Source organism: Mustela lutreola, chromosome 2, assembly GCF_030435805.1.
Source record: "Mustela lutreola isolate mMusLut2 chromosome 2, mMusLut2.pri, whole genome shotgun sequence".
In the NCBI taxonomy this organism is placed as follows: domain Eukaryota; kingdom Metazoa; phylum Chordata; class Mammalia; order Carnivora; family Mustelidae; genus Mustela; species Mustela lutreola.
Window position 1 is genome coordinate 72583788 of NC_081291.1, and position 27986 is coordinate 72611773.

The 27986-nt window shown below is 40.5% G+C and overlaps 1 pseudogene; it reads left to right on the forward strand.

The window, feature by feature from the left end:
- Positions 1 to 3688: 3688 nt before the first annotated feature.
- The window catches only part of LOC131825545 (RNA cytosine C(5)-methyltransferase NSUN2-like), a 37328-nt pseudogene continuing 13030 nt past the window's right edge, over positions 3689 to 27986 (forward strand).

Genomic DNA, 27986 nt, shown 5'->3' on the forward strand with positions numbered 1-27986 from the left:
TTGTGGGTTCGAGTCCCACTCCCGAGGGCATCAGAATTGTGAACTGTGGTAATTGTAATCGTGTCTGTAGGTGTCCAACCTGTTTGATTCTGAAGAGTGCTTGACTGTGTGAATGTGTTTGTACGGCTCCACCACTTTGGCTACGGAGTCTGAGTGGGCTGCACCCTGTGTCTCGTGGAGCATCATGTGGCATAATGGTCATCTACTCCAGGGAGTAGCCTGGTCCAGGGATTATACGGATAGACCTTAGCTCCTAAGCTCCCGCAAGGGACGGGAGCAGGACAGCATCTGAAAGATCCCCCTCCTCTTGTTTGTGACAACCAGGAGGAGGAGCAGTGGCACAGCCAGCGCCTCCTCTCCTGGCTAGATGGGTGGGAAACCCAGAAAACCCTTATCTTAAGACTGCACGCTTAAAAAGGAAAGAAAGACACTGATATAGAAAGGCTGGTTTTCTCTCTGTTTAAAAAGGACAAAGTTTTCTTAAAATAATTGATCTGCTGTTAAGAAAATGTAAATGGTCATCTTTTTGCCTGCCCAGAAAACCTAGTTTCTATGTTTTGTTTTATCAGGTGTTTAACATCCCTAATTATATTTAGGCATGTGTTTTAAAACCTCCTAAGGTTTTAGCAATTGTTGACAAGATTTAGACCAATGATAAACCTTGGGTTAGATTTGGGTAAATGCTATAGCTACTCTAAAGGTTCAATCAGTACATTTACTAGAGTTCAATGTTTTCATAAGAGTCATCACTTGATATTTAACCATATCTATTCTGAGTTTTATTGTTTGTAATTGTTTTGACTCTCTTGTAAAAGGAGTTCCACCTTTTTTTTAATATATAATTTTTTTATTTTTTATTTTTATTTTTTTTAATAAACATGTATTTTTATCCCCAAGGGTACAGGACTGTGAATCGCCAGGTTTACACACTTCACAGCACTTACCAAAGCACATACCCTCCCCAATGTCCATAACCCCACCCCCCCTTCTCCCACCCCCCCTCCCCCCAGCAACCCTCAGTTTGTTTTGTAAGATTAAGAGTCACTTATGGTTTGTCTCCCTCCCAATCCCATCTTGTTTCATTGATTCTTCTCCTACCCACTTAAGCCCCCATGTTGCCTCACCACTTCCTCATATTAGGGAGATCATATGATAGTTGTCTTTCTCTGCTTGACTTATTTTGCTAAGCATGATATGCTCTAGTTCCGTCCATGTTATCGCAAATGGCAAGATTTCATTTCTTTTGATGGCTGCATAGCATTCCATTGTGTATATATACCACATCTTCTTGATCCATTCATCTGTTAATAGACATCTAGGTTCTTTCCATAGTTTGGCTATTGTGGACATTGCTGCTATAAACATTCGGGTGCACATGCCCCTTTGGATCACTACGTTTGTATCTTTAGGGTAAATACCCAGTAGTGCAATTGCTGGGTCATAGGGCAGTTCTATTTTCAACATTTTGAGGAACCTCCATGCTGTTTTCCAGAGTGGCTGCACCAGCTTGCATTCCCACCAACAGTGTAGGAGGGCTCCCCTTTCTCCACATCCTCGCCAGCATCTGTCATTTCCTGACTTGTTGATTTTAGCCATTCTGACTGGTGTGAGGTGATATCTCATTGTGGTTTTGATTTGTATTTCCCTGATGCCGAGTGATATGGAGCACTTTTTCATGTGTCTGTTGGCCATCTGGATGTCTTCTTTGCAGAAATGTCTGTTCATGTCCTCTGCCCATTTCTTGATCGGATTATTTGTTCTTTGGGTGTTGAGTTTGCTAAGTTCTTTATAGATTTTGGACACTAGTCCTTTATCTGATAGGTCGTTTGCAAATATCTTCTCCCATTCTGTCAGTTGTCTTTTGATTTTGTTAACTGTTTCCTTTGCTGTGCAAAAGCTTTTGATCTTGATGAAATCCCAATAGTTCATTTTTGCCCTTGCTTCCCTTGCCTTTGGCTATGTTCCTAGGAAGATGTTGCTGCGGCTGAGGTCGAAGAGGTTGCTGTCTGTGTTCTCCTCCAGGATTTTGATGGATTCATTTCACACATTGAGGTCCTTCATCCATTTTGAGTCTATTTTTGTGTGTAGTGTAAGGAAATGGTCCAATTTCATTTTTCTGCATGTGTCTGTCCAATTTTCCCAACACCATTTATTGAAGAGGCTGTTTTTTTTTCCATTGGACATTCTTTCCTGCTTTGTCGAAGATTAGTTGACCATAGAGTTGAGAGTCTATTTCTGGGCTCTCTATTCTGTTCCATTGATCTATGTGTCTGTTTTTGTGCCAGTACCATGCTGTCTTGATGATGACAGCTTTGTAATAGAGCTTGAAGTCTGGAATTGTGATGCCACCAACGTTGGCTTTCTTTTTCAATATCCCTTTGGCTATTCGAGGTCTTTTCTGGTTCCATATAAATTTTAGAATTATTTGTTCCATTTCTTTGAAAATGATGGATGGTACTTTGATAGGAATTGCATTAAAAGTGTAGATTGCTTTAGGTAGCATAGACATTTTCACAATATTTATTCTTCCAATCCAGGAGCATGGAACATTTTTCCATTTCTTTGTGTCTTCCTCAATTTCTTTCATGAGTACTTTATAGTTTTCTGAGTATAGATTCTGTGTCTCTTTGGTTAGGTTTTTCCTAGGTATCTTATGGTTTGGGATGCAATTGTAAATGGGATGGACTAAGAGGAGTTCTACCTTAAAGGAAATTCATATGGGAAGAATTTCAGGACAAATACAAGTCTTTGATATGTTAAAATCATGGGAACTAAAATGGGTAAAAAAAAATTTACAAAAGTAAAAGCTGCATTCGGAAAACCAGAATTTGTAACATGGGACTAAATTAACTAAAAGATTATAGTGTTGTGTCTCTTAATGTTTTGTCTTATTGCTGGTTCTCCAGTGGTTTGCTTCTGCTGACTAGGGAAACTTTTTCCTATGTTATCTGTAACTTATAGAGATGTAAAAGTGCTCATTTGTAAATGAATCAAGGCATTCAACTTTTCTCTTTCAATCTGAACCCTCTGAAGCCAAAAGGTCTCCGTTTGTATTCTTTCTTCCTTCGAAATCAGTCATTTGCATAAGTTCAATAAGAATCTGTTCTCCTTGTAACAGGACCAGCAGGCAGGACGAGGGGGCGCACCCACACCTCCCCAATTCCACCATTGCGCTGTCCCGAGGGAAACAGGACCCCCCTGATGACACTGGTTACACTAGACTCCAGTATTGGTCTTTTTCCACTAGTGATCTGTATAATTGGAAAGCTCAAAATGCCCACTTCTCTAATAACCCCCGAGACTTAATTGCCTTTTGGACAGTGTAACGTTTACCCATCCGCCCACCTGGGACGACTGTCAGCAACTTCTCTGGATCCTGTTCACCACAGAGGAACGGGAAAGGATCCAGGTGGAAGCCCGAAGGTTGGTCCCAGGAGATGATGGCCAGCCCCTGACCTGATTAACGCTGCTTTTCCTCTCACCAGACCCCCACAGGATGGCTGGGACCACAACGAGGCAGAAGATAGGGGACAACTACTCATTTATCGCCAGACTCTAATGGCGGGTCTCCGGGCTGCTGCTCACAAGCCCACTAATTTGGCCAAAGTATATGTGCATATAGAATAAGACAGAGAGTCCAGCGGCATTTCTAGAAAGGTTAATGGAAGCCTTTAGGCAGTTTACCCCCATGGACTCTGAAGCTCCTGAGAATCAGGCAGCATTGGTTATGTCCTTTATGAACCAGGCAGCCCCAGACATTAGGAAAAAATTACAGAAATTAGAGGACTTAGAAGGGAAACAGATCCAGGATCTACTTAGGATCGCCCAGAAGGTTTTTAACAATCGAGAGGCACCGGGAGAAAGGCAGTTAAAGGCCATGGAAAAGATGATTAAAGTCTTGGCAGCAGTAGTACAGCAGGACAGCCCCCCTCCCCACCCCCTTGCGCAAAGGTGGATCCCCTCCTCGCCCCTTAGGGCGGGACTTAGAGCGGGGGCATAGCCAAGGCGATCTTGACCCAACACCTGGGTCCATGGTGACGGCCAGTAGCTTACCTGTCTAAGAAGCTGGATTCAGTAACAGCTGGATGGCCATCGTGCCTCCGAATGATAGCAGCTACTGCCTTGATGGTAAAGGAACTATGGGACAGGAGCAATTGGGGCTGCAAAACCACTGGTGACACTTACTGGAGACCTACTTCAAGCTGGGACTACATAACCGTGACAGCAAATTATTCTCACGCTAGGAGCAGTCCCTGGACACAGAACCCAGCCTGCAAAGACCTGTGGTGCCACCCACTCAAAATAACCTTTACTGAGTGGGGAAAAAGACAACTTAACTGGGTGAGGGGGCATACTTGGGGCCTTAGATTCTATAAAGAATGATATGACGATGGTCTAACGTTCACTATAAAACTTTCTATAGAGACCTCTAAAGCCGCTATAGGACCCAATCCAGTTCTCGCCTTGCCTCCCCAGAGACCAAGGCCGGCACCACCTACACACATGCTAACCATCCCTACCCCAAACCCCGAAAAGCGGCCTGTAGAAATCACGGGCCCTAAGCCAAAAGACACCCAAACCCGCTTAACCCAACTAGCTCAGTACGCCTTTCAAGTTCTAAACTATACTAATCCTAGTGCCACAGAGTCTTGCGAGTTGTGTTATGAGATCTAATACCACCCCAAAATACCTGGTGGGCCTGTGCCTCCGGACTTACCCATGCATCCATTTGTCAGCACTGAACCGAACTAATGACTAATGTGTTCTGGTGCATCTTGTACCTCGCCTAATTTATCACCCCTATGAGGACTGGGAGGGAGGATCGCACAGGTTTGAGCGAGAACCTGTGAGCCTGACTCTTGCACTTATTCTAGGATTAGGACTAGGAACTGTGGCTACTGGGACTTTAGCCTTAATCTCGCAACAACACCACTACCAGGACTTGTGAGAAGCCATAGATGCAGATATACAGGAGCTAGAATTATCTATCTCAAAGTTGCAAGAGTCTGTCAGCTCGTTATCAGAAGTAGTCTTACAAAATAGATGGGGGTTAGATCTCCTATTCCTCCAACAAGGGGGCCTCTGTGCAGCCCTTAAGGAGCAATGTTGTTTTTATGTTGACCACTCTGGGGTAGTTAAAGATTCTATGGCTAAGGTGAGAGAAGGGTTGGCAAAGTGGGAAAAGGAGTGAGAGGCAACAGAGGGTTTATTCCAGTCCTGGTTTGCTTCATCCCCTTGGCTAAAGACCTTAATTTCTTTTTTTTTTTTTTTTTTTTTTTTAAAGATTTTATTTATTTATCAGAGAGAGAGAGAGGGAAGAGAGCGAGCACAGGCAGACAGAATGGCAGGCAGAGGCAGAGGGAGAAGCAGGCTCTCTGCTGAGCAAGGAGCCCGATGTGGGACTCGATCCCAGGATGCTGGGATCATGACCTGAGCCGAAGGCAGCTGCTTAACCAACTGAGCCACCCAGGCGTCCCAAGACCTTAATTTCTTCCTTGCTGGGACCCATCTGTATTTTACTCCTCCTGTTGACTTTTGGACCATGCATTTTAAACCGCCTAGTAGCTTTTGTCAATCAACGCCTCCAGACAGTGCAAACTCTGGTCTTAAGACAGCAATATCAGCCCCTAGACTTACATGACAACAACTGCATACATGACCATGGAGGATCCAAGATTGGATCCTCAGGTACTTGAGAGAGGGGGAAATGAAAGGCCTGGACAAACTTCACTCCACCCGAAAGTTGTTTACTCCACCTGAAAGTTGTTTGCGGCCGAAAGTGTTATCAACGGGGCAACTTCTGCTTCTGTAAAAGTGCTTGCTCAACACGCGGGCTAACTAGCTACTTTTGCTTCTGTTTGAATGCTTGCTTGATGGCGTGCCCGGGCTCCCAATACCAGTCAACCAACACCAGGTATGATTTTTTAAATTTGTTTGTACCTCACCCAAAACTTGTTTGTACCTGCTTATAAAAACCCTGCACTTACTCTGCCTGAGACCTCTCAGCGTCACTGGCAACGAGTGCGTGGAGGTCCGGGTTCGAACTCGTAATAAACGACCCTTGCTGTTTGGCTTTGACTTGCGTCTCTGGTGGTCTTTTAAGGTGGGCGTACAACGCACTTGGCATTACAGGGCTATTGGGGTGAAGAAGACTATCAGGATATTGAAGGCCTGGTTACTATCAAGCCAAGGCCACTTTCCCTCTAATGAGGCATTAACATAAAGACAATTGGGAGTCTCCTGGTGGAATGTTACATACCTGCTATCAAGCGTCCTTGTTAATGAGATTTAGATTTAGAAGAAATTTAACTTTATTTACTTTTCCTTCTACCTCTGCCTCCTTTGGTTTTTTATGGAGGGGAGTGTGACGTTAGGGCTTGAGTTATGTGTCTTTGGAAATTGGGCTATTGATAAGGTAACTTCTTTTTTGTAAATCTCAAGGACATTTGCAAACCAAGGGAGACTCCTGCCTTGCAGGACTGTGATCTCTGCAAGTTAACTATTTATCGTTTTATGGCAGTCAGGGGTGTCTGATGTATGCTACACATATTATGGAGGGGAGCGGGTGGAGAGGTCTTAAGGCACCAGCTTTTGCTCTGTCCTCTGCCAGCCTCCTACTCCCTCTTCAGTTGGGCCTGGCCATACACAGGTAGCCAATGAGATTGTAACACACACAGGAAACTCCACAGTGATGCTAGGTGACCAATTGAGTTACAATTTACCCTAGTAGACATTTGAACCAGCCTATTACACCTTGATTGGGATTGGTGCCCAAAAGTCTCCCAAAGGGTGGGGCCCATACTCCTTGGTAACCAGAGAGACAGTATGCATCCCTCCACTGATTGGATGTTTCACCTTTGTATCTGGGCTTTGTTACCTGGGACTGGTTTCCAGGATTTGCTTTTAAGTAAGTTCCCCTGGGGGGTGGTGCCAAGGTCAATTTAAGCTTTATAGCAAATTGGCAGTTCAAATGGGGTGGGGCTGCTCTGGCTGAATAGGCCCTTACAATCTAATCTATGTTTCTTTGATTGATGTGTCTATCTCTTCCTCAGTATCATACTCTCATTACTAAGCCTTAAAATCAAGTAGTCTAGTTTTTCCAACTATAGTCTTCTTTATCAAAAGTGTTTTAGCTCTTCCAATTTATTTATTTTCTATAATATTTAGAATAGTTTTGTCTATACTAACCAAAAAACCCTGCTGGGAATCTGACTGATATTAGATTTCCATTATACATTCTTTGTGTTTAGAAATAAGACTAGTTTTTGTATCTTGACCTAGTACCCTACGAACTTGCGTACCTCACTTACTAGTTCTAGGAGATTATTTGATGTTTCCTTGAAATTTACTACACAGAAAATCATGTTGTCTATTTCTTTCTTTGTAATCTATATGGTTTTTAAGCGGGTTTTTTTTTTGTTTTGTTTTTTGGGTTTTTTGTTTGTTTGTTTGTTTGTTTCTTTTTCCCAATTCCATTAGCTAAGGCTTACATTTTGATTAGCGGTGGTGAGTAGACATCCTTGCCTTGTTCCCAATGCTAGAAGGAAATTATTCTACCTTTTACTAATGAGTATGTTAGTTGTAGATTTTTTTTTTTTATAGGCACCCTCTATCAGGTTGAGGAGATTCTCTTCTGATTCTGCACCTAATTCTGATGTGTTTTCTACACCACTGAGAAATTCTCTAACACCAGCTGGGCATCTTAAATTTCAACTCAATCCTAACACTGTCTATGTGGCGATAGCATCAGATCCCTTGGGCTCAGTCCCACTTCAGACACAAATCACAAAATCAAGTTATCACCTGCACTTCTGACCAGCTGGCTAAAGATTGGAAATTGCAACAAACTCCTGCTCGGGTTTGACTAATTTGCTAGAGCAGCTCTGAACTCAAAGAAACATTTTACTAGATTATCAGTTTATTATAAAAGGATCTAACTCCAGAACAGCCAGATGGAAGAGATGTGTAGGGTATGTGGGAAGGGATGTGAAGCTTCCATGTCTCCAGGCATGCCACTCTCTCAGAACCCTCCTCATATTCACCAAATCAGAAGTCCTCTAAGTCCAAACCTTTTGTGGTGTTATGAAACTTTATTATGATGAGGAAGCAGAAGGCTAGTTGAGGACAAAGCACAAGCTGACACCCCCTCTCCCCATCATGGATTCTGTGCCACGTTCCTCCAGGAAACTTCCAACTCTTTTAATGTTCATGCTTTGCTAAAGGGAAAAACAATCTTGATAATAGTAAGCCTCCAGTATGCTGAAGGTCTTTAGCATATGAAAGTCCTTTTGGACACCTTTTTTCCTTACCTCCCCCAACTCCCAAGTATATAACCAGTCACCCCTCACAATCCTGGTGCAGCCCTTCTGCTGAAGTTTTAGAATGTAAGTGAGGTTCAATGGGTTGAGGTCCAGAGCGGATGGCCAAGAAATAATTCTTGAGACATCTTTGGTACAGAATGATGGTTTATTAAAACAGGGGACAGTACCCATGAGCAGAAACAAGCTGCTGTCCTGGGGTTTTGAGTGGTGGCAGATTATTCATGTAAGGGTTGGGGGAGGTAAGGAAAAGGGAGGTTTCAATAGAACTTTCATATGCTAAAGATGGCCAGACCTGTAAAATACTGGATGCCTTAAGGCCTAGTCATTGTTAAGGTTTTTCCCTCTAGCAAGTGTTGGGCACAGCAAAGATGGCGCTGGCCTGCCTTCTCTTCCGGCTAGAAAAGGCGCCACCGTGGCAGTATTGGCGCCAACGTGGCGGTTTCGGTTCCGCATATCTCTGATATTTCCTCCTCTCGCCCAACACACCCTACCCAGTTACTGACTACGTAACCAAACCCCATAGGCTCTCTCCCCGCTGACCTCATTTCCCATCCCCTACCCAATATAAGCTGCAACCCCGCTCAATAAAGTGAGATCCTGCTTCGACAGATCCCCCGAGTCTGGTGTGGTTCGTTAATGCGCCTGGACTCTCGACACTCGCCATCCCGCTCAGCCCCAAGGGGAGCCACCGGCTGGCCCGGACGCTCTCCTCGTGCCTGTCGGCCCGCAAAACCTACCGGAGTCCGACAAGCAAGGTATTAACATTAAGATAGTTGGGATATTCCTAAAGACTGTCACATTGTCACATATGTTAAAACCTGTTTAACTATTAGGGCCTGCTTAGCCAGAGCAACTTCTATTGCCTAGGTAGCCATATTGTTGTTTACATCCACGAACTTCATTCTGGAAATAACGCGCCTGTAGTTCCTGGTACAGGTTCTGGGTATCAATTCCAGGAGTAAATGCCTTAACAATAGAAACCACGTACCTTGGGTCTGTGGTTATGCCCTATAAAACCAGCCTGTGAGATTGGAAGGGGGTTGCAAGGTATTAACATTAAGATAGTGGGAAGGGGCCCTGCCTGGTCAGTCTGACTTCTAATGCTTGGCATAGAATAAAGCTTCACATAACTTTCACTTTGTCTCCCTCTCGTTCCCCTGGCAGGTCAGTCTAACTTTTAATGCTTGTTATAGAATAATGCTTTGCATAACTTTCACTTTGTCTCAGTATCATTCCTTTGATAATGGACCCCAACAATGTCCCACCTAGGAGTGGGGGTAGGGGAAGGTTGCAGGGTGTCAGTTTTTTCTTTGTCCTCAGTCAGCCTTCAGTTCCTTCATCACTTCTTTCTACCCATGGATCTTGTCCCCATGCTTTAATAAAACCACCAAAGACATCTCAAGAATTCTTTCTTGGTCTTTGGCTCAGGACTTCACCCCACCAAACCTCACCTACATTCCAAAACTACATCAATTACATGGGCATGTTGACTAAATCATTGGTCATTGATGCTTGAACTGAATTTCTGGCCTTTATCTCTTCCGAGGAGGTATGGGGGAAGCGGGTAGGGGTTGAAAGTTCAATACTTTTTTTATTCTTTAAGATTTTTATTTATTTGAGAGAGAGAGTGAGAGTAAGGGAGAGCAAGTACACAGCTGTACAATCTGGGGAAGGGGAAGTGGGAATGGGAGAAGCAGACTTTGTGCTAAGCTCAGAGGCTCCTGTGGGTCCTGCCCTGGTGATAGCACCGGGGATCAAGCCACAACTTTTGATCCCAGGAACCTGAAGATCAAGATCTGAGCCAATGCCAGAAATTGACTGATGCTCCCAAGTACTCCTTCCAGCAACCTCCCCTATCCTTAGGTGCTATGTAGAAGTCATCTTGATGAGGTAGCAGGAGGCTGGCTGAGGACAAAGCAAAAGCTGGCACCTTGCACCCCCCTCTCTATCTGCTCCCCTAGGTAATGTGTGTGACATTCCTCAGGCACCCTTGACTGCCATAAGCTAGAAACAAATAGTTAACTTGCAGAAATCCCAATCCTACAAGACCTGAGTCTCCCTTGGTTTACAAATGTCCTAGAGATCTACAAAGAAGTTACTTTATCAATAGCACAATTTCCAGAGGCAAATAACTCATTTCCTCAAACCCTAATGTCACCCTTCCCTCCATAAACAAAACTTGAGGTAGAAGGAAATGTAAATATTGTTAAATCTCCTCTGAACCTAATCTCACTAACAAAGACGCTTGATAGCAGGATTGTGACATCCCACCAGGAATCTCCCAACTATTTTGATGTTAATGAATGGCCAAAAGACAACACTGATCAAGCTGCAAAGGCCTGCAGTATCCAGGCACCTTGTAGGCCCTCTTTAGCATAAGAAAGTTCCTTTGAAACTTCCCTTCCTCTCATCTTCCTAACTTGCCATCTCTCACACCCCGGAGCAGCAGCTCTTCCTGCCCATGGGTCCTTTCCCCCATGCTCTAATAAACCACCATTTTGCACCAAAGATATCTCAAGAATTGGCTCAGTGGGTTAAAGCCTCTGCCTTTGGCTTTGGAAATGCTCTGGCTAAATAGGTCCTAAATAGGTCATGATCCCAGGGTCCTGGGATGGAGCCCCGCATTGGGCTCTCTGCTTGGTGGGGAGCCTGCTCCCCCCCCCCACACCTGCCTCTGCCTACTTGTGCTCTCTCTCTCTCTCTCTCTGTCAAATAAATAAATAAAATATTTTTAAAATTTCTTTTCTTGGTCATCGGCTCCGGACCTCAGTCCACTGAATCTCACCTAGGCTCTAGAACTTCATCAATCTCATTAACATATTAAGAGACCCCTGCTCTTATCACAGGAAAATTCCAAGGGTTTTAGGAGCTCTGCTTGGAACTAGGACCTAATATATATTTTGCTATAAATTCCAATATCATACCTTCTATTCTTTTTTGAGAATTCTTATCAGGAATGTGATGTGGGGCCACAGAGTGAATGGTCAAGAAAGAATTCTTTGAGAAGTTTTTGGTGCAAAAAAGATGCCTTTTACTATGGCACAGAGATAGGACCCAGGGCAGGAAGAGCCACACTGTGATTGCACAGAGCAACTGATTATACACTTTTTAAGTTGGGTAGGGGTAGAGATAACAGAATTCTCTAAAGGGATTTTCATTTATTAAAGATGACTTACAGGATCCTGGAGGTCTGGCGGTTACCAAGCTAAGGTTTCCTTTGTCTCTCGCAAAACATCAACATTAAGACCACACTGAGTTCCTTGAGGAATGTCACACTCTGCAAGTCTCAGGTATTTATCACTGGGCTGCAAATTTTAAGGAAATTTAATTTTTTCTACATTTCTCTTGCTTTTGTTCTTATCAGAATGACTGTTGGAATTCGTCAAAATGTCTTTTTTGCATCTATTGATTTGATCATATGGAGTGTTTTTTCTTTAGACTACTGATAGTGAATTACAGGGATCAATTTCTGAATATCGAGTCAGCTTGCATTCCCAAACCAAACCCCACTTTATCACTGTGTATTATCCTTTTTATATATTGTTTTTCATAATTTGCGAATATTTTCTTGAGCATTTTTGTATCTACTTTCATGAACAATGTTAGTGTGTGTTAGGTCCACCATAATGGGTCTGTGATTAAAGGAGTGATACTGATAGAAAGCAAAGGTGAAGCAAAGCTTTATTCCACACCAAGCATCAAGAATCAGACCGAACGTTCTGGTTTCTCTTTTTCACAGACTAGCTTTTAAGGGCAAAGGCCATGAGGTTGGGCCTGGCCATGCACAGGTGGCCAGTGAAATTGTAACACACCAGTGAAATTGTAGCACAGTCATGCTAGGTCACACATAAGTGACCAATTGAATTACAATTTACCCTATAGTACACATTTGAGTCAGCCTATCACCTTGGTCAGAATTGGCACCCAAAAGGTGCCCAAAGAGGGGGGCCCATACTCCTTGATAACTAGGGAGACAGTATACATCTCCCCACTGATTGGATGTCTCCACCTGGCCTGACCCACCCTTGTATTTGGGCTTTGTTACCTGGGGCTGGTTTCTGGGACTTGTTTTTAAGTAAGTCCCCTGGGGGAAGGGGAGCAGGGACAGTTAAGTTTTAAACAATAAAATTATTGTTTAACCTGGATGGAAGTGCTCTGGCTAAATAGGTCCTTACACATGTACGTTCATTTTTGTACTGTCTTTGTCCATTGTATCAGGGTAATGCTGGATTCAAAAAATTCTGGGAAATATTTCCTTCTCTTACTCAGAATTGATATTTGGTTGAATTTGCCCATGAAACCATCTGTATCTGTTGATTTATTTTTTGGAAAGATTTTAGCTATAAGTTCAATTTCTTTCTTTTTTTTTTAAGATTTTATTTATTTATTTGACAGAGATCACAAGTAGGCAGAGAGGCAGGCAGAGAGAGAGAGGAGGGGAAGCAGGATCCCTGCTGAGCAGAGCTCCCAATGCGGGGCTCGAACCCAGGACCCTGGGAGCGTGACCTGAGCCAAAAGCAGAGGCTTTTTTTTTTTTTAAAGATTTTATTCATTTATTTGACAGACAGAGATCACAAGTAGGCAGAGAGGCAGGCAGAGAGAGAGAGAGAGAGAGAGAAGCAGGCTTCCTGCGGAGCAGAGAGCCCCATGCAGGGCTCGATCCCAGGACCCTGAGATCATGACCCGAGCCGAAGGCAGCAACCCAAACCACTGAGCCACCCAGGCACCCCCAAAAGCAGAGGCTTTAACCCACTGAGCCACCCAGGTGCCCCTAATTTCAATTTATTTAATGGTTATAGGACAATACCGGTTCTCTATTTTATCTTAGGTGAGGTTTGATTGTGGATTTTGAGGAATTGGTACATTTTATCTAAATTTTTCAATACGTGTTTAGGGCAGCTTGTAGTAGTCCTTTTAAAGCTTGTAAAGTCTAGAGTGACCCTTTTAAATTCATTCCTAGTGATGTGGTTTTGGAATATAAGTGAGGTTCGGTGGGGTAAGGTCTGGCGCAGATGACCAAGAAAGAATTCTTGAGACATCTTTGGTGCAAAAAGGTGGTTTTATTAATGCATGAGGACAGGACCCATGGGTAGAAAGAAGGGTTGCACCAGGATTGTGAGGGGTTACTGATTATATTCTTGGGGGTAAGGGGAGATAAGAAAAAGGAAGGTTTTCAGAAGAACTTTCATATGCTAAAAAGGACCTAAGAGATCCCAGAGGCCTTGCCATTGTCAGTTTAAGGTTGTTTTTTCCTTCAGCAAGGTATTAACAGGAAGATAGTTGGAAGCTTCTGGGAAGAATGTCACAGGGTTTGCAGGGTGTCAGCTTGTGCTTTGTCCTCAGCTTGCCTTCTGCTTCCTGATCACTAATACTGGTAATTTGTGTCTTTTCATTTTGCTTTTCAGTCCTGCTAAATGCTTGTTAATTGTATTAATCTTTTAAAAATACTGGCCTTTAGTTTCATTGGTTATCTATTCTTTTTCTTTTCCAATTAATTTCTGATCTTTCTGTTAGACTTTTAAAAAAATATTCACAGTTCCTGTGGTTTGTTTATCTTTTTCCCAAATCTTTTTTGTTTTTCAGATTAACATAGATCAATAGAATTTAGCCAAAGCTCATTGACCCTCTCCTCCCTCTATTTGCTATTGAGTACATCCAGACAGTTTTTTACTGTTGTTGTTGTAATTTTCTTTACAAAATTTACACCTAATCTTTCCTATGTACTCTGTTTCTTTGCTGAGACTTTCTATTTTTAGATTTTGTTTCAAAGTGCTCACAATTGCTTGAGTAATTTTATAATGGCTGACTTAACGTCTTTGTCAGATAATTCTGTCATTTTTTTTTTCTATGCATCAGCATCTGTTGATTGTCCTCCTCACAAGTTGAAATTTTTGTGGTTCTTCATATGCTGAGTAATTTTGGACTGTATTCTTGATGAAGTTTTAGAATATAAGTAAGGTTCAGTGGGGTGGAGTCCAGAGCTGACAACCAAGCTTAAAAGAATTCTTGAGACATCTTGGTGCAAAATGGTGGTTTCTTAAAGCACGGGGACAGGATCTGATGAGGGAGCAGGAGGCTGGCTGAGGACAAAGCAAGAGCTGGCACCTTGCACCCCCTCTTCACCCTTTCCCCTCCATAAGTGTAGCATCCCTCAGGCAGCCCTGACTGCCATGAACAATAAGCAAATAGTTAACTTGCAGAGCTCACAATCCTGCTAGACAGGAGTCTCCCTTGGCTTACAAATGTCCTAAATCTCACTAACAAAGACGATTGATAGCAGGATTGTGAGACCCCACCAAAAAGTCTCCCAAAGATCTTAATGTTAATGGCTGGTCTAAAGACAACATTGATCCAGCAGCAAGGGCAAGGCCTCCGGCAGGCCTGGAACATCCTGGCACCTTGTAGGCCCTCTTTAGCATATGAAAACTCCACTGACACCTCCCTTCCCCTCACCTTCCCCCAACAGCAGGGTACATAACCTGCCATCCCTCACAACCCGGGGCAGCAGCTCTTCCTGCCCACGGGTCCTGTCCCCGTGCTTTAATAAACCACCATTTTGCACCAAAGATGTCTCAAGAATTCTTTCTTGGTCATCGGCTCCGGACCTCAGCCCACCAAACCTCACCTAGGTTCTAGAACTTCATCAGATCCATGGGCAGAAAGAGCTGCTGCTCTGGGATTATGAGGAGTGGTCCATTATATACTTGCAAGTTAGGAGGCGGTCAGGAATAGCCTAAGTCTCTAAGGAATTTTGAAAGCAAGGTTTCCAGGATGTTGAGGGGCCAGCTGTTGTTGGGAAAAGGTCATTTATTACTGTTTAATAAAACATTAGTCACGAGACCCTTCAGATATATATCAGTGGGCCATATGCTTGGGGATGATTGCCAGCATGTATCTTGGAGTGTACAGAGATAAAGGAACTTTCTAAAGGAATTTTTATATATTAAAGTAGACTTACAGGATCTTGATTAGGGGACAGGGGGACATTCAGGCTAGGATTGCCTTTTGTGCTTAGCAAAGTGTTAAGGTGGAGGCAGTTGAGTCCCTTGAGGAATGTCACTCTGCCTGTTTCAAGGACTTGTCAGTGGGCTCTCCAGAGCAAGGAAATTTAGTAACTTTTCTTCTGCCTCTGTTTCCCACATCATCCAGACATTTTAAGTATTATATTTTGATACTCTGAATCTCGTTCAAATCCTTTGGAGAGTGCTAATGTTTTTGCTTTTCCCCAGAGCTAATGTTTTTGTTTTAGCAGGCAATAGATCTGATTGGGTTTAGGCTAATAGTTTCAACTGGAAGCTGTGTTTTCAGTATCAGTTTAGTTGTCAAAATCCTTGTAATGCTCTTCTTGTCTGTCATGAATGTGTATCACCCAGTCTGGAACCCAGCATTGTCAGTGTACTCTATCCAGGTAATCTATCCATTACTTTAGCTGTCAAAATCTTTAATATGCTATTTGTGATATCATGCACAAGTCAAGGCTCAGATGAGAGCGCTGAAGTTCATAAACAACTGTTTATAACAGCTCATCTCATTAACATTTGCTTTTCTGAGCTATTCCATATCTGTAGTTTCCCTGGTATTTTCTGATTTCTTAGAGCTCTTCTTTTCAGTCTTCTGGCCAGAAAACTGGAAATGTAGTTCTAATACTCAACCACACACTTCTATCACTGGCTCTGCATTCAGGCCAAATGCTGGGAAGATAGAGATAAAAAATCAACAGGGGTTGGCCGCATCATTTAGTATCAAAGTCAAATACTGCAGCACTTGACAGGATTACCTGGGGGCTATGGTGTGAGAGAAAAAAAGGGAAGATTATCCAGGAGGATTTCTGGATTTCTTTCTTTCTCCCTCTTCCTCACCCCCAGCTCTGTGTGTGTGTGTGTTTAGCTTTCCAACTTCTCAAGCAAAAAAAAAAAAAAAAAAAAAAATTCTTCTGAAGCTTTTCTGTGCCACAGGGCTCACTTCTGAGTTTCTGGCTACGTTGAGTTTGACTGGGAGATATTGCAGGAGAAAAGAAAATAAACTCCTTACCAAATTGATGGTCGTTTGTTTCTGAGTTCTGCCCCAGTCAGCCTGCTGTTATTTACTTTTTGAAGTCCTCAAATAACTATCTTATGCACTGTGTTCAACTTTCATAGTCATGTACAGTAGGAGTGATGGGTAGGTGCTTATTCTATATTATTCAAAAACTGAAAACCAGGTTTAAGAATTTATCCCAAGGAAATAATCAAAATGGTGTGCTGAAAATTTTGACAGTAGTCCCCCTTATCCATAGTTTCATGTTCTACAGTTATACTTACTCGCAGTCAACCACGGTCAAGAAGCTGATGATGATCATCCTTGGGACATATTGTCTGAAGGCCAGTAGTAGCCTAACACTACATCACAATGCCTACATCATTCACCTCACATTTTATGTATACATTTTATCATCTCACATAATCACAAGAAGTACAAGGGTGAGGTACAATAAGAGATTTTGAGAGAGAGAGAGAAACCACATTACATAACTTTAGAGTATATTGTTATAATTTTTCTCTTTTATTATTGTTAATCTCCTACTGTGCCTAATTTATAAAGTAAACTTTATAATACCTTTGTATATATAGGAAAAAACAGTAAAGTTTAGGTACTAATTGCAATTTCAGGCATCCATGAGGAGTTTTGGGATGTATCACCTATAGATAAGGGGGTCAACTGTATTCAAGGATTTTCATCATAGTAGTGATGAAATATAAATATATATATTTATATGTTATATATAAATACATAATATTTATATATTTGTATAATTTATATAATTCATATTTTATTTTACATAATATCTTACATTTTATATTTATACCAAAAAGGAGAATTAAAGACTATTATCCCTGATGAACGTGGATGCAAAAGTTCTCAACAAGATACTAGCTAATTGGTTCCAATGATAGGGAAAAACTGTACTCTAAGATGGCTGACCAAACCAGAAAGGGAATTCCAGTTCCTGTCTCAAAGCCCTTCTGGGTTCTTCTTTCCTACCCCGCTTCCCACACACACCAAAGTACTAAGTATGTGGAAGTAGAAGGGTATAAATCCCCTTCCCTACTTGGGCTCGGGGCTCAGACCTTTGGAGAACAACCTTGTCTGAGCCCACCCGTGTTAAATAAACCTCCCATCCTCCAAAGTTTCCAAGTGCCTCTTGGTTCTTCCATCAGGATCCATTCCAGGTTCTGCAACACCAACGGTACATCAAAAGGATTTTTCACGATGACCAAGTGGGATTTATTCCTGGGTGGTAGGTGTAGTTTGACATCCACAAATCAGTCAGCATGATACACCACATTAATAAAAGAAAGAATAAAAGCCATTTGACAAAATATAGCATTTGACAAAATATAGCATCCTTTCTTAATAAAAACTCTCCACAATGTAGGGGTAGAGGGAACATACCTCAATATCATAAAAACCATATACAAAAACAAACAAGCAAAAAAACCCAAAAAACAAAAACAAACAAACAAAAACCTATAGCAAAAATCCTCCCCTCAGGGAAAACAGCTTTTCCCCTAAGATCAGGAAGGTACATGACAGGGATGTCTGCTCATACCACTGTTGTTCAACATACTACTGAAGGTTCTAGCCTCAGCAATCAGAGAACAAAATGAAAAGGTATCCAGATCATCGAAGAAGAAATCAGACTTTCACTCTTTGTAGGTGACATGATATTCTGTAGGAAATCCAAAATACTCCACCAAAAAATTGCTAGAACTGATACAGGAATTTAGCAAAGTCACAAGGTATAAAACCAATGCATAGAAGTCTGTTGCATTTCTATACACTAACAATGAAGCAGCAGAAAGAGAAATCAAGGAATCCATCCCATTTACAATTGCACCAAAGCCCTAAGACACCTAAGAATAAACCTAATCAAAGAGGTAAAAGATCTGTACTCTGAAAACTATAGAACACTTATGAAAGAAATTGAGCAAGACACAAAGAAATAGAAAATCCATGCTCATGGATTGGAAGAACAAATACTGTTAAAATGTCTGCGCTACACAAAACACTACACATTCAGTGCAATCCCTATCAAAATACCATCAACATTTTTTATAGAGCTGGAACAATCCTAAAATTAGTATGGAACCAGAAAAGATCCTCAATAGCCAAAGGAATGTTGAAAAAGAACACCAAAGTTGGAGGCATCATAGTTCTGTACTTTGAGCTGTATTACAAAGTTGTAGTCATCAAGCCAGTATAGTACTGGTATAGAAATAGACACATAGATCAATGGAACAAAATAGAGAATCCAGAAATAGACCCACAACTCTTTGGTCAACTAATCTTTGACAAATTAGGAAAGAATATCCAATGGAAAAAAGACAATCTTTTCAACAAATGTTGGGAAAATTGGACAGTCACATGCAGAAGGAAAATGGACCACTTTCTTCTTCTTCTTCTTCTTTTTTTTTTTTTAATTTTATTTATTTGTCAGAGAGAGAGAGCAAGCACCAACAGGGGGAGTGACAAGCAGAGGGAGAATCAGTCTCCCCACTGAGCAAGGAGCCTGACTGGGGACTCTATCCCAGGATCTTGATCATGACTTGAGCTGAAGACAGATATTTAACTGACTGAGCCACCCAGGTGTCCCAGAAAATGAACCACTTTCTTAGACCATACAAAAAAAAATAAACTCAAAATGGCTGAAAGACCTAAATGTGGGATAGGAAACCATCAGAATCCTAAAGGAGAACACAGGCAGCAACCTCTTTGACCTCAGCCTCAGCAACTTCTTCCTAGAAACATCTCCAAAGGCAAGGGAAACAGAAGCAAAATTGAACTATTAGGACTTCATTAGGATAAAAAGCTTTTGCACAGCAAAAGAAACAGTCAATAAAACTCAGAGACAACCTATGGAACGAGAAAAGATATTTGCAAATGACATATTAGATAAAACACTAATATCTAAAACAGATGAGGAACTTATCAAACTCAAAACCCTGAAAACCAAAAAATCCAGTCAAGAAGTGGGCAGAAGACATAAACAGACATTTCTCTAAAGACATACAAATGACTAACAGACACATGAATAAATGCTCAACATCGTTCAGCATCAGGGAAATACAAATCAAAACCACAATGAGATACCACCTCACACATATCAGAATGGTTAAAATTAACCACTCAGGAAACAAAAGATGTTGAGGATGTGGAGAAAGGGGAACCCTCTTACACTGTTTGTGAGAATGCAAACTGGTGCAGCCACTCTGGAAAATAGATGGAAGTTCCTCAAAGAGTTAAAAATAGAGTGATCCTACACCCCAGCAATTGCACTTCTAGGTTTCCATCAAAAGGATACAAAAATAATGATTCAAAGGGGCACATTTCACCCCAATGTTTATAGTACCAATGTCCACAGTAATCAAAATATGAAAAGAACTCAAATGTTCATTGACAGATGAATGGATAAAGATGTTAAAGATATGGTATGTATGTATGTACGTGTGTGTGTGTGTGTGTGTGTACACACACACACACACGTACATACATACATATAAAATGGATTACTCCTCAGCCGTCAAAAAGAATGAAATGTTGCCGTCTGCAATGATGTGGATGGAACTAGAGGGTGTTATGCTAAGAAATTCAGTCAGTCAGAGAAAGACAAATACCATATGATTTCACTCATGTGGAATTAAGAAATGAGACAGATAAACACAGGGGAAAGGAAGGAAAAATAAAACAAGAGGAAAATGGAGAGGCAAACCATGAGATTCTTTTTTTAAAAATTTTATATATTTATTTGGCAGAGACAGCGAGAGAGGGGGAGTGGGGGAGGGAGAAGCAGACTTCCCACTGAGCAGGCAAACTGATGTGGGGCTCAATCCCAGGACCCTGGATCATGACCTGAGCTGAAGGCAGATGGTTAACGACTGAGCCACCCAGATGCCCCAAACCATGACACTCTTAACTCTAGAGAACAAAGTGAGGGTTGCTGGAGGGGAGGTGGGTGGGAGGAAGGGGTCATTGGGTGATGGGCATTAAGGAGGACAATTGATGTAATGAGCACTAGGTGTTATATGCAACTGACGAATCACTAGATTCTACCCCTGTATCTAATAATACACTGTAAGTTAACTAAATTGAATATAATAAAAAACTTAAAAAACAAAGAATGCCAAGGAGGATGAGAAACTAGCCTAAGTTGTGTAGTCACCAAAAAATGTCCAAATTCAAGCCCCCAGAGACTGCCTCAAACACCAGTATCCAGTTTTGGTTACTGTGAATTACACTGGACTCTAATCACCACTAATTATACTGTAGCCATTGCTGTCCCCAGATGCCACTATCAGCAAGGACAGTTATCTGTTGTTCTCACTCTTTTGGATCCCTCTGACCCAATCATAATGTCTCTTCTTTATAACACTTCCAAAAGGTCACTGAAGGCTTTGTGTTTTTTAATAACTTTGTACTAACACAAGATACTAACTTTAAGCACTAAACTGTGTACCAAAGTTGATAAGGGCAGAATTTTAGAGGACAGGGACACCACTGAGCACATCAGTTATAGGAGAGAAGGCTTTTGGTGAGTTGGGGCAGAGCTGGGTCTTGAAGTATGGTATCAGAAGGAGGGTTGTACAAGTCAGCTATTGCTACAAACTGAAGTGTGACTGTTTTTAGATAATATTTCTCACTTACGGACTTAGAGGCAATCAGGGAAGTTCTAATTCTGGTTTTAATTTTGCCCTTTCTACAGTTTCTATGAAATCCTGTGGTTTACATCTTCACATATCTCATACCTTTCAACCTGACAGCATTAGGTTTTTCCAAGTTTGCATCACACCAACCTGGCCTCACCAGTTCATATAAGAATTTACTCAGGTGAGATATTTTGTGGTTTTGCTATATTTCATCAAGGATTTGAGGGATCGTGTGAAAGGGTCCCATCTTAAAATACATGGCCTTCAGCCGCCTCAATGGCTATTTTCTCTTCTTCTTCTCCCTGCCCTTCTCCCTTTTTCATTAATTTCCACTTCCCCCTTCTCTCAACCCACAAATCTCTTCTCTGCTCTTTCACTAACCATTTTATGCTCACCCTGTCCCCTCAGGGTCTCACCTGCTTACTAATGGCTTAACAAAGTATTTCTTTCAAACATACCCCGTACTCTACTCAAGAGAACACTTGGTAAAGAATATTCTCTCTCAAAGCAATCACAGTTATGTGTTTTTCTTCTATTTCCAATCAGTTATTCTTACTCAAGTTGTTATTATCCAAGAATAACTAGGCATTCAATAAGCAAATTATTTGTAGGAGATTTAGCCTACTTAAAGGGGGGAAGAAATGAGATGTGGCTACCTGTGTACTATCCCTTGAAGAAGCTTATAAAAGTACAGCCCCAGTAGCTGGGATGCTCTGAGGAGAACCCCAGTGGGGAGAACAATGGCTAAAAATAGGACTTGACCTTGGGTATCTGAAAGGAAAATGATAAAAAAATGTTGACCGAAGAGTTTAAAGTATCTTTGAAGAAAAAAGAAAAATAAAAGCACACCCACTTTTTAAAGTGCATGGAAGTCACCTTCTGCACTTTCTGGAAAGGAAAAGCTATTCATCCAAGATGTAGGCTTTCAGGTATGACCTTCAACAGGCAAGGGGCAGCAATCCATGTACCAAGAAGATGGTGAAGGAAACCAGGCAGCAAAGGAGAGTGATAGATGCCCTCCCCAAACTTGAGAGATCACAAAGTAAGTGGCCAGATTGGGAGGCAGAGCTATCATGTAATCAAAACTTTTAAAAAGGCTACTTTCACTCTCGGCAAAGAGATACACATCAGATGGGCTGCAGGTTCTGGGGTTGATGGCATTAATGGGAATTGAATGTTCCCACAGAGGAATAAGGGAAGAAGCATCTGATTCTAATACCTTCTTACAAATGTATTCACCAATGCCAGCACCCCACCCTAGCCACTTTGCAATGGAGATTCTTATTAATGTGAGGAAATGAAAGACTGAAAGAGGTTTCTTTTTGATTCTCACACTCCCCAATTGCTGTCTTGCTCTGATCTTTCCCTTTGCTCTTCCCCTTTACTCTTAACTACATAAAAGCTTACCTCATGCTAGCAACTATGGAGAACTCAAAAATGAATGAGGCAGTCACTATCCAGCTTGTCCATAACCTAGTAAAGCTAACAGGTTAATGAAACCTATGTTGGAAAAAACCATTATTGTGCCCACAGAAATAAGGAGGAAGACTTCGGTTTATGTAAGAAGTAATTTTAAGCAAAGCCCCAAAGAACATTCTGACTATTTTGGGTGGAGCTGGGCTGGGAAAAAAAGACCTTTAGTGGGTAAAGGTAAGTGTATCTGTCACGTGCTAGTCACGTGCTAGACACTGTTACTATCCATGGGTTATGTTATTTAACTTTGTTTCAACAATTTATTGAGTAAACTAGATCTGGATCAAGTTATGAACAGAGGACTCACTTTCTTTATGGAAATTGGAGTCTAATGGTATGACAGTCAGAACAATGGCCTTCCAATGTGTCTACATCCTAATCCAGAGAACCTGTGAATATGCTGTTGTTATGTTATGTTTTATGTTATGTGACAATGAAGAATTAAGGTAGCAGGTGAAATTAGACTCACCTTAAAATAGATTGATGATCTTGAACCAGTGTAATGACAAGGATCCCTAAACACGGAAGAGGGTGGCAAAAGAAAAAGTGTCAGTGATTGCTGTGAAAGACTTGACCAGACATTGCTGACTTTGAAGATAGGAAAGACCATGAGCAAGGAATACAGACTGCCTTTAGAATCTGGAAAAGACAATAAAATGGATTCTTCCCTAGAGCCTTGAGAAAGGAACAGAGGCCTGCTGGCACATAAATTTTAGCTCGGTAGCATTCATTTTGGACTGCTGACCTCCACAGCTATAAGACAATAAGTTTGTGCTGTTACAAGTCACTAATTTTGGGGCAACTGCATGTTGCTGCCAAAGCTTTTATCTGGTAAGGAGTAAGGCAGAAAGGGCTATAAAAGGTGTGTTGCAGTGAGAGATAGCAAACCATTGTGTTCATTCTAACTTTCTATTAATTCATAGATTTACTCATTTAGCTGGAACTATGTGCTGGGCAGAATGCCAGATGCCAGAATACAACACAAAACAAGACAAGAAAGTTTCCAGCTCTTAAGGAACATGCAGTCTACTTAGAGAGAAGATAAAAAGTCAATGAAAAGATAAATAATCCAAATTGTAATAAACCCAATGAATGAAATTAACATCATAGTGCCACAAGAAATATAATGGTCAGGGAAGGCCTTTCCTCGGATGATATTTAAGTCAAAAGCTCTTAAAAAGAGAGAAAATAGAGTATATATGCAAACAGGAAGAACAAGGTCTTGTGGCTGGAAAGAGCTGTTACCATGATCTAAGATTTGAGGGGTGACTTATGAGACCTGAAAATAGCAAGCAAGGGGAGAAGTGGATAGGCGCTAGCTCATACAGACTTTGTAAGCTGTTTAAGAAATTACTCTTGAGAGCAGTGGAAAAGTAGTGAAGGAGTTATAAACAGAAGAGTGCTATAACCCTCTAAACATTTCATCTTATTGTTTGTTAACTTTTTATTTGAAATAATTATATACTCCCAGAACATTACAAGGAAATATAAGAAGTTCCATGTATCCTTCACTCAGTTTTTCCCAGTGGAAAAATCTGGCACAACTACAGCACAATTTCAAAACCAGAATATTGGCATTGGTAGAATAAGCAGAACTTACTCAAATTTTACCAGTTTTACATGTATTTATTTGTGTATGTGTATATAAAATTTTATGCAGTTTTTCCACACATGTAAATTCATGTTACCACCCTCATAGTCAATATACAAAACTGCTAATCAGCACAGTGCTCTTATATTATCCCGTTACAGCCACAAGTATCCCTCTTCCTCACCTAAACCCTTGGCAACCTATAATCTCTCTATCATATCTATAACATTATTATTTCAAGAATGTTATATGAATGGAAACATAGAGTATGTAATTTTTTTTTGAGACTGGCTGCTTTCATTCAGCATAATGCCCTCAAGATTTATCCAAGTTGGTGTTTGTACCGATTTATGTTCCTTTTTATTGCCAAATAGTATTCCATGGTATAAATGTACCACAATTTGATATCCATTTACATACTGAATGAAATTTGGGTCATTTCTAGTTTTCAGCCTTTACAAATAAATTTGCTGTTGAATAGGTTTTGCTATGTGCAGGTTTCTATGTAATGTAAGTCTTCATTTCTCTGAGATAAATGCCCAAGTGTGTAGTTACTAGGCTCTAAGGTAGTTGCATGATTAGTTTTATATGAAACTTCTAGACTTTTTCCCAGAGTGGCTATACCATTTAAAATTTTCACCATCATGTGTGAATAATCCAGTTTTTCTACATCTTCACCAACATTCGGTGTTTTCACTATTTTTAGCTAGGTGATGGTGTATGGTGTTAGCTATTCTGATAGGTATCATGGATTTAATTTGCATTTTCCAAAGGGCTGATGATACTGGGCATTTTTCATGGGCTTATTTGCCATCTGCTATCCTCTTCAGTGAAATGTCTGTTCATGTCTTTTGCCCAATGTTTATTTGGATTATTTTCTTACTGTTAACTTTTGAAAGTGATTTGTCTTATGTATTCTATGTACAAACCTTTTGTCATATATGTGCTTTGAAAATATTTTCTTCTAGATTTGTATGTTCTTCATTTTATTTTATTTTATTTTTTAAAAGATTTTTTTTTATTTATTTGACTGACAGAGATCACAAGTAGGCAGAGAGGCAGGCAGAGAGAGGGAGGTGGGAAGCAGTCTCCCTTGCCAAGCAGAGACCCCGATGTGGGCTCAATCCCAAGACTCTGGGATCACAACCTGAGCCAAAGGCAGAATCACGCAGGCGCCTCTGTTTTCTTCATTTAATAAGCCTTTCACAAAGCAGAAGTTTTTAATTTTAATGAGGTCTGATTTATCAGTTTTTCTTTTTATAAGTTGGGGTTTTGAGTTAAAAATAGAACTCCCTACAACTCAGCAATTGCACTACTAGGTGTTTATCTAAAAATACCAAAATAATGATTTGAAGGGACACATGTACCCAAATGTTTATAGCAGCAATGTCTACAATAGCCAAGATATGGAAAGAACCTAGCTGTCCATCAACAGAAGAATGGATAAAGAAGGTGTGGAGGATATATAGATATTATATATTTATATATTCCATTATCTATATCTATAGATATATTTATATATTCCATCATACATATAGGATACATATATGATGTATCATATGATATGTATGATGTATCATACATATATGATACATATATCATGCATATATGATGGAATATTACTCAGCCATCAAACACTATGAAATCTTGCCATTTACAATGATGCCGAAGGAACTAGAGGGTGTTATACTAAGCAAAATAAGTCAGTCAGAGAAAGACAAATACCATATAATTTCATGAGTGTGTGGAATTTAAGAAACAAAACAGGTGAACATAGGGAAAGGGAAGGAAAAACAAGAGAAGACAAAAACAGAGAAGGAAGCAAACCATAAGAGGTTCTTAACTACAGAGAACAAACAGGGTTGCTGGAGGGGAGGTGGGTGGGAGGATGGGGTAATTGGGTGATGGGCATTAAGGAGGGCAATTGATGTAATGAGCACTGGGTGTTATATGCAGCTGATGAATCACTAAATTCTATCTCTGAACCTAATGAAACACTATATGTTAACTAAGTTGAATTTAAATAAAAAACGAAAAATAAGTTAGGCTTTTGGTGCCAGTTCTTTAGCTCTAAGTCCCAAAGATTTTTTACTTTTTTCTAAAAAGTTTTAAAATTTTTTTATACTTAAGCATATAATCCATTTTGAGAAATTTTTGTTTTGTTTTGTTTTGTTTTTTTTGTAAGATGAGAGATTTAGGTTGGTTTGGGATTTTTTTGTTTTTTGCCTATGGAGGTGCATTTATTCCAGTTCCATCTGTTGGTGTTCTCTCTATCCCTCCAATAAGTTGCTTTTGTATCCTTGTCAAAAACTGGGTTGAGTTGGTATGCTCAGTATTGTGTTCCATTGATCTAAGTATCTATTCCTCCACAATACCACACTGTCTTCTGTATACATATATATATGTATATACATATATATATATATATATATACACACACTCTGTGTGTGTGTGTGTGTGTGTGTATACTGTAGCTATATAATAAATTTTGAAGTCAAGATTGATTCTTTCACTTTATTCTTCTTCAGTATGGTGTTTTTATCTTTTTTTTTTTTTTTTTAAAGATTTTATTTATTTATTTGACAGACAGAGATCACAAGTAGGCAGAGAGGCAGGCAGAGAGAGAGAGAGGAGGAAGCAGGCTCCCTGCTGAGCAGAGAGCCCGATGCGGGACTCGATCCCAGGACCCTGAGATCATGACCTGAGCCGAAGGCAGTGGCTTAACCCACTGAGCCACCCAGGCGCCCTGTTTTTATCTGTTTTAGCTCCTTTGTCTCTTCCTGGAAATTTTTAAAATAAGTTTGTATATGACTACAAAAAAATAATAAAACCTTTCTGGAGTCTTGATAGGAATTTCAATAAATGTATAGAGCAATCTGGGCAGAACTGATACCTTTATTATGTTGGGTCTTCTACTCCATGAACGCAATATATCTCTCCATTTATTTAGATATCGGATTTTGTGCTTCAGCATTTTGTGATTTTCAGCATACCAATTCTGTACTGTTTTGTCAGATTAATAGCTATTTACTTCATTTTCCTTGGTATTATTTTTTAGTTTCCACATGTTTGTTGTTAGTATATAGAAATGCAATTGATTTATGTATGTTTCTCTTATACCATGTGGCCTTGCTAAAATCACTTATTAGTTCTGGGAGTTTTACAGATACTCTGGGATTTTTAACACAGAGAAACATCATCTGAAAATAGTTACAGTTTTATTTCTTCATTTCTAATCTGCATGCTTTTTACACTTGATCTTAGCCAAAAGGCCAAGAAGCAATTAATCTGCATGCTTTTTAAATCGCCAAAAGATTTCTCTGCTTCTTAATAAATGGAGTATAGAAGGACAACTGATTTTTGGATATATGAAGTGAATGGAGAGTAGAGGTGTTTGTTAAGATTGGAAAGACTAAGGGAGAAGAAAGTTGAAGGGAGAAAAATGAGTTCTGCCTATTGACAACTAAGTGGAAATGTTACATGGGAGAAGGCTTCAGAAGAAAAGTTAAAAGCAGAGATAAAATTTGGGAGTAGTCAGCAGTTAGATAATATTGGAATCCAGGGAAGAGAAAGGATGGAGGCCAGAAGACCAAGGATCCAGCCCTGAGGACTGCAGATAATTAGAGGTTGAGTATAGGAGGAGCCTGCAAAGAAGGACATTCAATGACTTCAGAAAAATCACTCTCTTCCTTTACACTTTAGTTTATTCTCCTGAAAAAAATGAGAGTTTTGGTGAGAATAAAATTACACCACTTAAGTGTGTAAGGAGTAATGTTCTTTAATTTGGGGAGTTTCTGATCATGCTACATGGGAGAGGACTGGACAATGAACCATTCCCTCATTTGCTCATTTTGTGAGACTTGGTGCTTTGACAATGATAAGGATATGACTTCCATGGACAGATAGCATATCCTGATT